Source organism: Mus pahari, chromosome 4 (genome assembly GCF_900095145.1).
Source record: "Mus pahari chromosome 4, PAHARI_EIJ_v1.1, whole genome shotgun sequence".
In the NCBI taxonomy this organism is placed as follows: Eukaryota; Metazoa; Chordata; class Mammalia; order Rodentia; family Muridae; genus Mus; species Mus pahari.
This window is the reverse complement of record NC_034593.1, coordinates 103,387,674-103,397,977: the sequence shown is the minus strand read 5'-3', so window position 1 is coordinate 103,397,977 and position 10,304 is coordinate 103,387,674.

The following is a 10,304-nucleotide window of genomic DNA, read 5'->3' as shown; positions in this document are numbered from 1 at the left end:
AAGAAGAAGAAGAAGAAGAAGAAGAAGAAGAAGAAGAAGAAGAAGAAGATTGGAGCTCATTTTTCATACAGAATGAGTGAGTTCTTTCTTCACAGGTGCTTGCTCTTTTGTTCCATATGCATATGTAAATATGGATATATGTGTAAGTATGTAATTATGACAATGTATGCATGTGTGTGTAAATATATAGTTATGAGAATGCATGCAAGCTGGTCCCACCTGGATTTGAATGGAAATGTATAAATGAGTAAATGAGCTTGCATGAATCTGAATATGAACTTATGTGAGATTATACATATTTGCTTATGGAAAATTTTTCCTTCTTTGAAGAGGAGTGTTATTCTCCTCTCCTGGTTCAGCAGAAGTTCATTGCTCCAAACTTCCCTCTAGCAATAAGCAAATGGCATCTGGACAATAGGGAAAAGGCTCTAACCATTAATCCTTTGCTTAATCTCCTACTGTTTTAGGATGAGGTGCTAAGTGCCAGTCTGGCCTCAGAGGATCATAGAAGGCAGGACAGATACAATAGCATAGTAACTTAGACTCAGATACGTAAGCTTTTTATTATACAGCAATCCTAAATATCTCATAAGACAAAGTCTTACCCCTGCTGATGGTCTTCCCCTTCTGCTGCCTCAAGGAGAACCAACCAGAAAGAATAAGTCCACACTGATGCAGGCCTCAGCAATGTAACCTATTTTAATATATTATATAGATATTATGTAAATAGTATATGTGACTTTTCCTTAATACTTTTTTATCAATGGATACAATTCCCCAGTAAAAAAGACATAGACTAACAGACTGGTTATGCAAACAAACCCAACTTTTTCCTGCATACAGGAAACCAAACTCAGGGACAAAGACAGACACTACCTCAGAGTATAAGGTTGGAAAACAATTTTCCAAGCAAATGGTCCCAAGAAACAAGCTGGAGTAGCCATTCTAATATCAAGTAAAATCGACTTTCAACCTAAAGATCTCAAAAAAGATAAGGAGGAATACTTCTTATTCATCAAATGTAAACTGTATCAAGATGAACTTTCAATTCTGAACATCTATACTCTAAATGCAAGGGCATTCACATTTGTTAAAGAAACTTTGCTAAAACGCAAAGCACACATTACACCTCACACAATAATAGTAGGAGACTTCAACACCCCACTCTCATTAATGGACAGATCCTGGAAACAAAAACTAAACAGAGACACAGTGAAACTATCAGAAGTTATGAAACAAATGGATTCAACAGATATCTATATAATATTTCATCCTAAAACAAAAGGATACACCTTCTCTCAGGACCTCATGGTTCCTTCTCCAAAACTGACCATATAATCATTCACCAAACAGGCCTCAACAGATAGGAAAATACTGAAATAATCCCATGCACCCTATCAGATCACCTTGGAATAAGGGTGATCTTCAATAACAGCATAAATAATAGAAAGCCAACATATACGTGGAAGCTGAACAACACTCTACTCAATGAAAACTTAATCAAGGAAGAAATAAAGAGATTAAAGACATTTTAGAGTTTAATGAAAATGAAGCCACAACATACCCAAATATATGGGACACAATGAAAGCAGTTCTAAGAGGAAAACTCATAGATCTGAGTGCCTTGTAAAAGAAAATGGAGTGAGCATATACTAGCAGCTTGACAGCACCCCTAAAAGCTCTAGAACCAAAGGAAGCAAATTCACCCAAGAGGAGTAGAAGGCAGTAAATAATCAAACTCAGGACTGAAGTCAACCAAGTGGAAACANAAAGAACTATACAAAGAATCAACCAAATCAGGAGCTGGTTCTTTGAGAAAATCAAAAGATAGATAAACCTTTAGCCAGACTCACTATAGGGTACAGGGACAGTGTCCTAATTAACAAAGTCAGAAATGAAAAGAGAAATATAAAAACAGAAGCTGAGGAAATCCAAAAAAAATCAGATCCTAATACAAAAGCCTATACTCAACAAAACTAGAAAACCTGGATGAAATGTACAATATTCTAGAAAGATTCCAGGTACAAAAGTTAAATCAGGATCAGATTAGTGATCTAAACAGTTACATATTCCCTAAAGAAATAGAAGCTGTCATTAATAGTCTCCCAACCAAAAAAATCCCAGGACAAGAAGGATTTAGTACAGAGATCTCTCAGACCTTCAAAGAAGACCTAATTCCAAAACTCCTCAAACTATTCCACAAAATAGAAACAGAAGGTACTCTACCTAATTTGTTCTAGGAAGCCTCAGTTACTCTGATACCTAAACCACAGAAAGACCCAACAAAGAAAGAGAACTTCAGACCAATTTCCCTTAAGAATATCGATGCTCCATAAAATTCTCACAAACTGAATCCAAGAACACATCAAAACAATTATCCAACATGATCAAGTAGGCTTCATCCCAGGGATGCAAGGATGGTTCAATATATGGAAATCCATCAAGATAATCCACTCTATAAACAAATTCAAGGCAAAACACACATGATCATCATATTAGATGCTGAGAAAGCATTCAACAAATTCCAACACTCCTAAATGATAAAAGTTTTGGAAAGATCAGGAACTCAAGGCCCATACCTAAACATAATAAAAGCAATATACAGCAAACCAGTAGCCAATATCAAACTACATGGTGAGAAAATGGAATCAATCCCACTAAAATTAGGGCTGCTCACTCACTCCCTACCTATTCAATATAGTACTTGAAGTCCTAGCCAGAGCAATTAGACAACAAAAGGAGACCAAAGGAATACAAAGTTGAAAGGAAGAAGTCAAAATATCACTATTTGCAGATGATATGATAGAATATAAGTGACCCCAAAAATTCCACCAGAGAACTCACAAACCTGAAAAACAACTTTAGTGAAGTAGCTGGATATAAAATTAACTCAAACATATCAGTGGCTTTTCTCTACAGAAAGTTAAACAGGCTGAGAAAGAAATTAATGAAACGACTCCCTTCAAAATAGTCACAAATAATATAAAATAAATTGGATTGACTCTAACTAAGGAAGTCAAAGATCTGTATGATAAGAACTTCAAGTCTCTGAAAAAAGAAATCAAAGTTCTCAGAAGATTTAAAGATCTCCCATGCTCACAGATTAGCTCGATCAATGTAGTAAAAATGGCTATCTTGCCAAAAGCAATCTACAGATTCAATGTTCCATCAAAATTCAAACTCAGATTCTTCAAAGAGTTAGAAAGGGTGATTTTCGAATTCATCTGGAATAAGAAAGTCCTAGGATAGTAAAAACTATTCTCAACAATAAAAGAACCTCTGGGGGAATCACCATGCCTGACCTCAAGCTGTACTACAGAGCAATTGTGACAAATACTGTATGGTACTGGTACAGTGACAGACAGGTAGATGAATGGAATAGAATAGAAGACCCAGAAATGAACCTACACACCTATGGTCACTTGATCTTTAACAAAGGAGCTAAAACCACCCAGTGGAAAGAAGACAGCATCTTCAACAAATGGTGCTACCTCAACTGGCAATTAGCATGTAGAAGAATGTGAATTGACCCATTCTTATCTCCTTGTACTAAGCTCAAGGCTAAGTAGATCAAAGAACTACACATAAAACCAGAGACACTGAAACTTATAGAGGAGAAAGTGGGGAAGAGCATCAAAGATATGGGCACAGGGGAAAGACTCCTGAACAGAACAACAATGGTTTGTGCTGTAAGATCAAGAATTGACAAATGGGACCTCATAAAATGGCAAATCTTCTGTAAGGCAAAGGACACTGTCAATAAGACCAAAAGGCAACCAACAGATTGGGTAAAGATCTTTACCAAACCAAAATACTATATGGGGCTAATATCCAATATATATATATATATATATATGTATATGTATATATATCAAGAAATTGGACTCCAGAAAACCAAACAAACCTATTAAAAAATGAGGTACAGAGCTAAACAAAGAATTCTCGACTGAGGAATACTGAATGGCTGAGAAGCACCTAAAAAAAAAAAAGTTCAACATTCTTAATCATCAGGCGAATGCAAATCAAAACAACCCTGAGATTCNACCTCACACCAGTCAGAATGGCTAAGATTAAAAACTCAGGTGACAGCAAATGCTGGATAGGATGTGGAGAAAGAGGAACACTCCTCCATTGCTTGTGGGACTGCAAGTTGGTACAGCCACTCTGGAAATCACTTTGGGGGTTCCTCAGAAAATTGGACATAGTTCCACTGGAAGTTCCAGCAATACCATTCCTGGGCATATACACAAAACAAGCTCCAAAATATAGTAAGGATACATGTTCCACTATGTTCATAGCAGCCTTATTTATAATATCCAGAAGGAGGAGAGAACCGCAATGTCCCTCAAAAGAGGAATGGATACATAAAAATATGGTACATTTACATGATGGAGTACTACTCAGCAATTAAAAACAATGGATTTATGAAATTCTTAAGCAAATGGAGGATATCATCCTAAGCGAGGTAATCCAATGACAAAAGAACATGCATAATATGTACTCACTGATAAGTGGATATTAGCCCAGTAGCTCAGAATCCTTTTTTAGAATGGGGAACAAAATATGCACGGAAGGGGTCACAGAAACAAAATTCAGAGCAGAGACTGAGGGAAGGGAAATCAAGAATTGGTATAACATTTAAAATATAAATAAATAATATAACCAATAACAGATGAGCCCTCATGGTGGGTAGGAGGTTGTGTGTGCATGTGCGTGTGTGTGTGTGTTGTTGTTGTTGCTGTTGTCGTTGTTGTTGCTATGGCTGAGTTACTTGGTGTTCTTTCTCAAATCTTAACAGTAAGAGCAGGGTTTATCCCTGACTGTTTGCCTTATTTGTGGGACTCTTTTCCTCCTACTGGGCTGCCTCATTTAACCTTGATGTGATGGTATGTGCCTGGGTCTTACTGTAGCTTGTTACGTTATGTTACGTTGTGTTATGTTATGTTTGGTTGCTGTCCCTAAGAGACCTGTTCTTTTCTGAGAGGAGGCAGAGGGAGTGGTGAATCTGGGGAAGAGCATAGGTTGGTGATGTGTGGAGGGGAGAGAAGAGAAACTGCTGTCTGGATGTAATATATGAGAGAACAAAAGAAAGAAGACACACACGTACACACACAAACACCCACAAGCTTTCTAACAGAAGCACAATATCAAATAAGATAGTGACTGTCTCACGGTTTTAAAGGCTTGATTTCAAAGCATGCCATGACTTGCCAGGGCGGGTCATTGGAGACTGTGGAGGAAGCATGTTTGTAAATAAGACCAAGATCTGAGACCATGGAGATTATGATGTCTAGGGGGAAACCTACTGCTGTTATTCCGCAAAGTGAGCATAATAATAAAATAAGTCTTAATGACACAGTCCTGCACACATATAGAATGGTGCTTCACTCCAGTCGCATCAAGGATGTTTCTTCTTTCAGTATGTGCTATTTAACACAGAGATGCAAACTATGCAATGTACAGAGTGCTTGAAGCACTCAGTATTAAATGAGATTTATATCATCTTTATTCCTCAAGACTCAGATGTCTATGCAGAAGAAGCAGAAGGATCATAATAACCAGAAGTATTGAATGACTCCATGAGAATAGCCTTTTCTAGACACAGCATGATTGTTATATTTATGAACTAACAGAGATTATGACATCATGTCTAAAACCTGTACAAAGTCAAACCATGTAAAAATCTCAGCAAGTAGTTGGGTGAGCAGCAATTCCCATTGAAGATATTGAAAAATCTTAAAGTCTAAACAACATACTCAGAAAAAAAAATATACATGCAATCTGATGCAGTTTTCATTTTGTCATTTTTTAAATAAATTTTTCCTGATTTTTCACAATAGTAACCAATTGAAAAAAAAGGATTTATATTAGGCAAAAAGACTGGGGAAAGAATATTGTATTTTTTTTGCAGGTGGTATGCATGCTCAAACCTAAAGTAAATCTTCCTTGAAGGAAATCTATTGGGCCATGGTAGCCTTCAGCAGTAGTATTTTATACTTGGAAATTTATGACTTTCTTACTGACTATATTATTTCATGAAAAAATCCATACCTATTGTAAGAGCCTTATATTAACTCTTGTTTGAAAAGTATAAAGAAGAGAAAGCACCAATACATTGTGATATCAACCAGGATCTGTATAAATATATTCTTATCAAATATATGCTTTATTAGGGTCAATGATAATTTTATTACATAAAACTGTGGTGATATTTTTTTACTGTGTCAATTTCAAAACAGTTAATATTCTAGAAATAATTTTATCAAGAATTTTTATTTAAATAAGACTTCTTCCCCTTCAGGAACTAAGTCATTCATTATCTTATTTACCTTAATAATAGGACATAGCATCAGAAAGAAGAGAAAAGCAAAACAAAACAAAATATATCCAGATGGGTCTTCTTTTAAAGGAATTCTTTTTTAAAAAAATTAATTTGTTTATTTTATGTATATGAGTACACAGTAGCTATCTTCAGATACACCAGAAGAGGGCATTGAATCCCATTACAGGTGGTTGTGAGCCACCATGTAGTTGCTGGGAATTGAACTCAGGACCTCTGGAAGAGCACTCAGTGCTCTAAACTGCTGAGCCATCTCCTCAGCCCCTAGAGGCATTTTCTATCCTAGGTTTTGAAAAAGCCACAAATTTAAAATAAGAAATCAAAAGAATCTTGGTATAGACATCTTTCTGAAGTAATGAATGAATATTAATACTTTTTCTGCATTCTTCTCATTCCTACCATCTAAATTTAGACAAGGAGAAGATTATTTCAAGTTTGGGGTGACAGGGGTATTTTTGAAGAATAAAGAATGCAGATTAATTACAAATGAGAACTTTCCTGTGCTTTGTCATCTATGTCTTTGCAATTGTAAAGGTAAGGTACATGAAATTGAGTTTGAAGAAGGAACCGTTGACTCTTAAGCCACGTACATATTTTATGTCAGCAACTATGAAAAGCTGTCTTGTTACACAGAACATCTTCCACAATATCTATTGACTTAATTAATTCCTTGAATATAACTATAACTTTGTCGTATTTCAAGGTTTTCTTCCAGGACCCATGAGAAAACATGTAATACCCGTGATAAGTAGTGAGAGTCATCTCACAGTTATTAAAACATCAGTGTTAATGATCTGAATTCTAGTTCATGAAAAAAAAAAAGTGTAAGCCATTAGAAAATATAAAAACATTATTACTTAGAAATGAGGTGTTCATTAAATTTGAAATTTCCAAAGGAGAATCTTATATGTGCAAGGTGAATTTCTTGGAAAATAACTTTATATTTCTGAAAGGTAAATTGTAAATTAAAACAAAGTCTGAGAAAAACAAGAAAATAATAGAATATTTGCTTAATAGTCACATGGCCTTGTGATAATATTCTTGCACCAAGCCATACCAAAAATAAGCTAATATTAATGTCAAATAATTTTCATAGAACTTCCATAGAAGATGCTACAGGAAATTAATAGTAATCCTTGAAATATTTATTGAAGAAAAAAAAAGTACAAACCTATGTATGCCACTGAGCTTTACCATTAAATATGCTTATTTGTATTGTCTTTTTTTAACAGTTTCTTTTTTATTAGATATTTTATTTATTTACATTTCAAAGGCTTTCCCAAAAGTTCCTTATACTCTCCCTCCTCCCTGCACCCCTACCCACCCACTCCCACTTCTTGGCCCTGGCACTCCCCTGTACTGGGGCATATATAGTTTGCAAGACCAAGGGGCCTCTCTTCCCAATGATGGCCAAATAAGCCATCTTCTGCTACATATGCAGCTAGAGACACGAGCTCTGGGGGTACTCGTTAGTTCATATCTCGCTGGCATGTGCAATAGTGTCTGGGTTTGGTGGCTGATCATGAGATGGATCTCCGGGCGGGGTAGTCTCTGGATAGTCCATCCTTTCCTCTTAGCTCCAAACTTTGTCTCTCTAACTCCTTTCATGGGTATTTTGTTCCTTATTCTAAGGAGGAATGTAGCGTCCACATGTTGGTCTTCCTTCTTCTTGGTTTTCTTGTGTTTTGCATAATGTATCTTGGGTATTCTAAGTTTCTGGTCTAATATCCACTTATCAGTTAGTGAATATCTAGTGACTTCTTTTGTGATTGGGTTACCTCACTAAGGATGATATCCTCCAGATACATCCATTTGCCCAAGAATTTCATAAATTCATTGTTTTTAATAGCTGAGTAGTACTCCATTGTGTAAATGTACCACATTTTCGGTATCCATTCCTCTATTGAGGGACATCTGGGTTCTTTCTAACTTCTGGCTATTATAAATAAAGCTGCTATGTACATAGTGGAGCATGTGTCCTTATTATAAGTTGGAACATCTTCTGGATATATGCCCAGGAGAGGTATTGCTGGATCTTCCGGTAGTACTGTGTCCAATTTACTGAGGAACCACCAGACTGATTTCCAAAGTGGTTGTACAAGCTTGCAATCCTACCAGCAAAGGAGGAATATTCCTCTTTCTCCACATCCTCGCCAGCATCTGCTGTCACCTGAATATTTGATCTTAGCCATTCTGACTGGTATGAGGTAGAATCTCAGGGTTGTTTTGATTTGCATTTCCTGATGATTAAGGATGTTGAATATTTTTTCAGGTGTTTCCCAGCCATTAGGTATTCCTCAGTTGAGAATTCTTTGTTTAGCTCTGTACCCCTTTTTTTAATGGGGTTATTTGAATTTCTGGAGTCCAGCTTCTTGAGCTCTTTGTATATATTGTATATTAGTCCTCTATCAGATTTAGGATTGGTAAAAATCCTTCCCCAATCTGTTGGTAGCCTTTTTGTCTTGTTGACAGTGTCTTTTGCCTTACAGAAGCTTTGCAATTTTATGAGATCCCATTTGTCAATTCTTGATTTTATAGCACAAACCATAACTCCACAACATGTGTGCCATTTTCTTCTTAGTTTACATGATAAACTAACTGATTCTGGATGTCATTTACCAATGGGACACCTGGACCAAAAATTAGTTTCTGTTATTAAGACCATTTGTACCCGTTTGCTGGACAGTAGGGTACATATTGATGACATTTCTTGTCCTCTTATACTTGGTACCACATTTTCAAGAGTTTTTTTTTTTTTTTTTTCTGATGGTATGAGGGAGAAGCATCAATGAATCGTATTCCATGACTAAGGCCAAAAAGAGTGAATCGAAAATTAAAGTCAGAGCACAGTCCCTCTCTACTCTGGTTGCTGGTGGGACTGGGACCATTGTTACTAGAGCTGTGTGGGTCAGAACCTGGGTTCTAGAGATTTATCAGCCTAAGCCTAGCTACAGTTTCTCCTAAGCTCGTTAAACAAACGACAAGCAAAGGACAAAATAAACACAAAAGGATATTTGTTCAACATTTGCTGACACTGGTAAGAGGAACAATGAAGTTCAATGGCCCTTTAAATGCAGCTTTGAAGAAACAAAGCAAAGAGGTTTAGAGATAAATAGATGGCATATGTAAGCAGTTTGGGACAAGACATAATTCCACCATAGCCACTGTCTAAGTTCCAATCTGTAAGGCAACGTCCTTTGCAAAACTTGCACAGTGTGGAATCTCTTACTAGGAAACAAGTTCTTCCTCTAGCTGGTACCACATTCCAGGTTTTCCCCTAGTACAGGTTTTCTGAGAATTATGATTCTGTGGGGTTCATTGTCTCAATGTCATTGGACTTGCAACTATAGTTGCATAGTTGTAAACTCTCATCAAATATCTAACTTCACCAGTTGCCAGGGTCCACATGTGTTTCTTATTTGTGTGGAAAAGGGACTCTAAAACCATCCTACATATGCGTAGTTCTATACACTAATTCCCTGAAAGACTCCATTAAAACTGAGCACAGATTTTAAATCCATCTTTTTCTCAAATTATAAATTTTGTGAAACTAGAATTAAAATCTAAAGATAGATGTTTTAGCTCTTGCTCACTAGAGAAACTGACCATTTATTTGTACATAAGGGGAAAATATGAAGAATGCTGTCATGATTTCTGAAGTGACTGGGCTTTTCATAGTCTGGGGACTTGATTAGACACTGGCAAGAACTGCCTAGTTGAGGTGGAATTGAAAGAATCATATCAGAATCATCTACTAAATCATTGCAACCATTGTGTGACCTTCCTCATTTGTTGCTTCATTGGATTTTTAAAGCCTTTCAAAAGGTTAGTCTATACTTTTATGTAAGCATGAACATAGATATATAGTTCTCTTTAAAAGTACAAAATTAGCCGGGCGTGGTGGCGCACGCCTTTAATCCCATCACTCGGGAGGCAGAGGCAGGCGGATTTCTGAGTTCGAGGC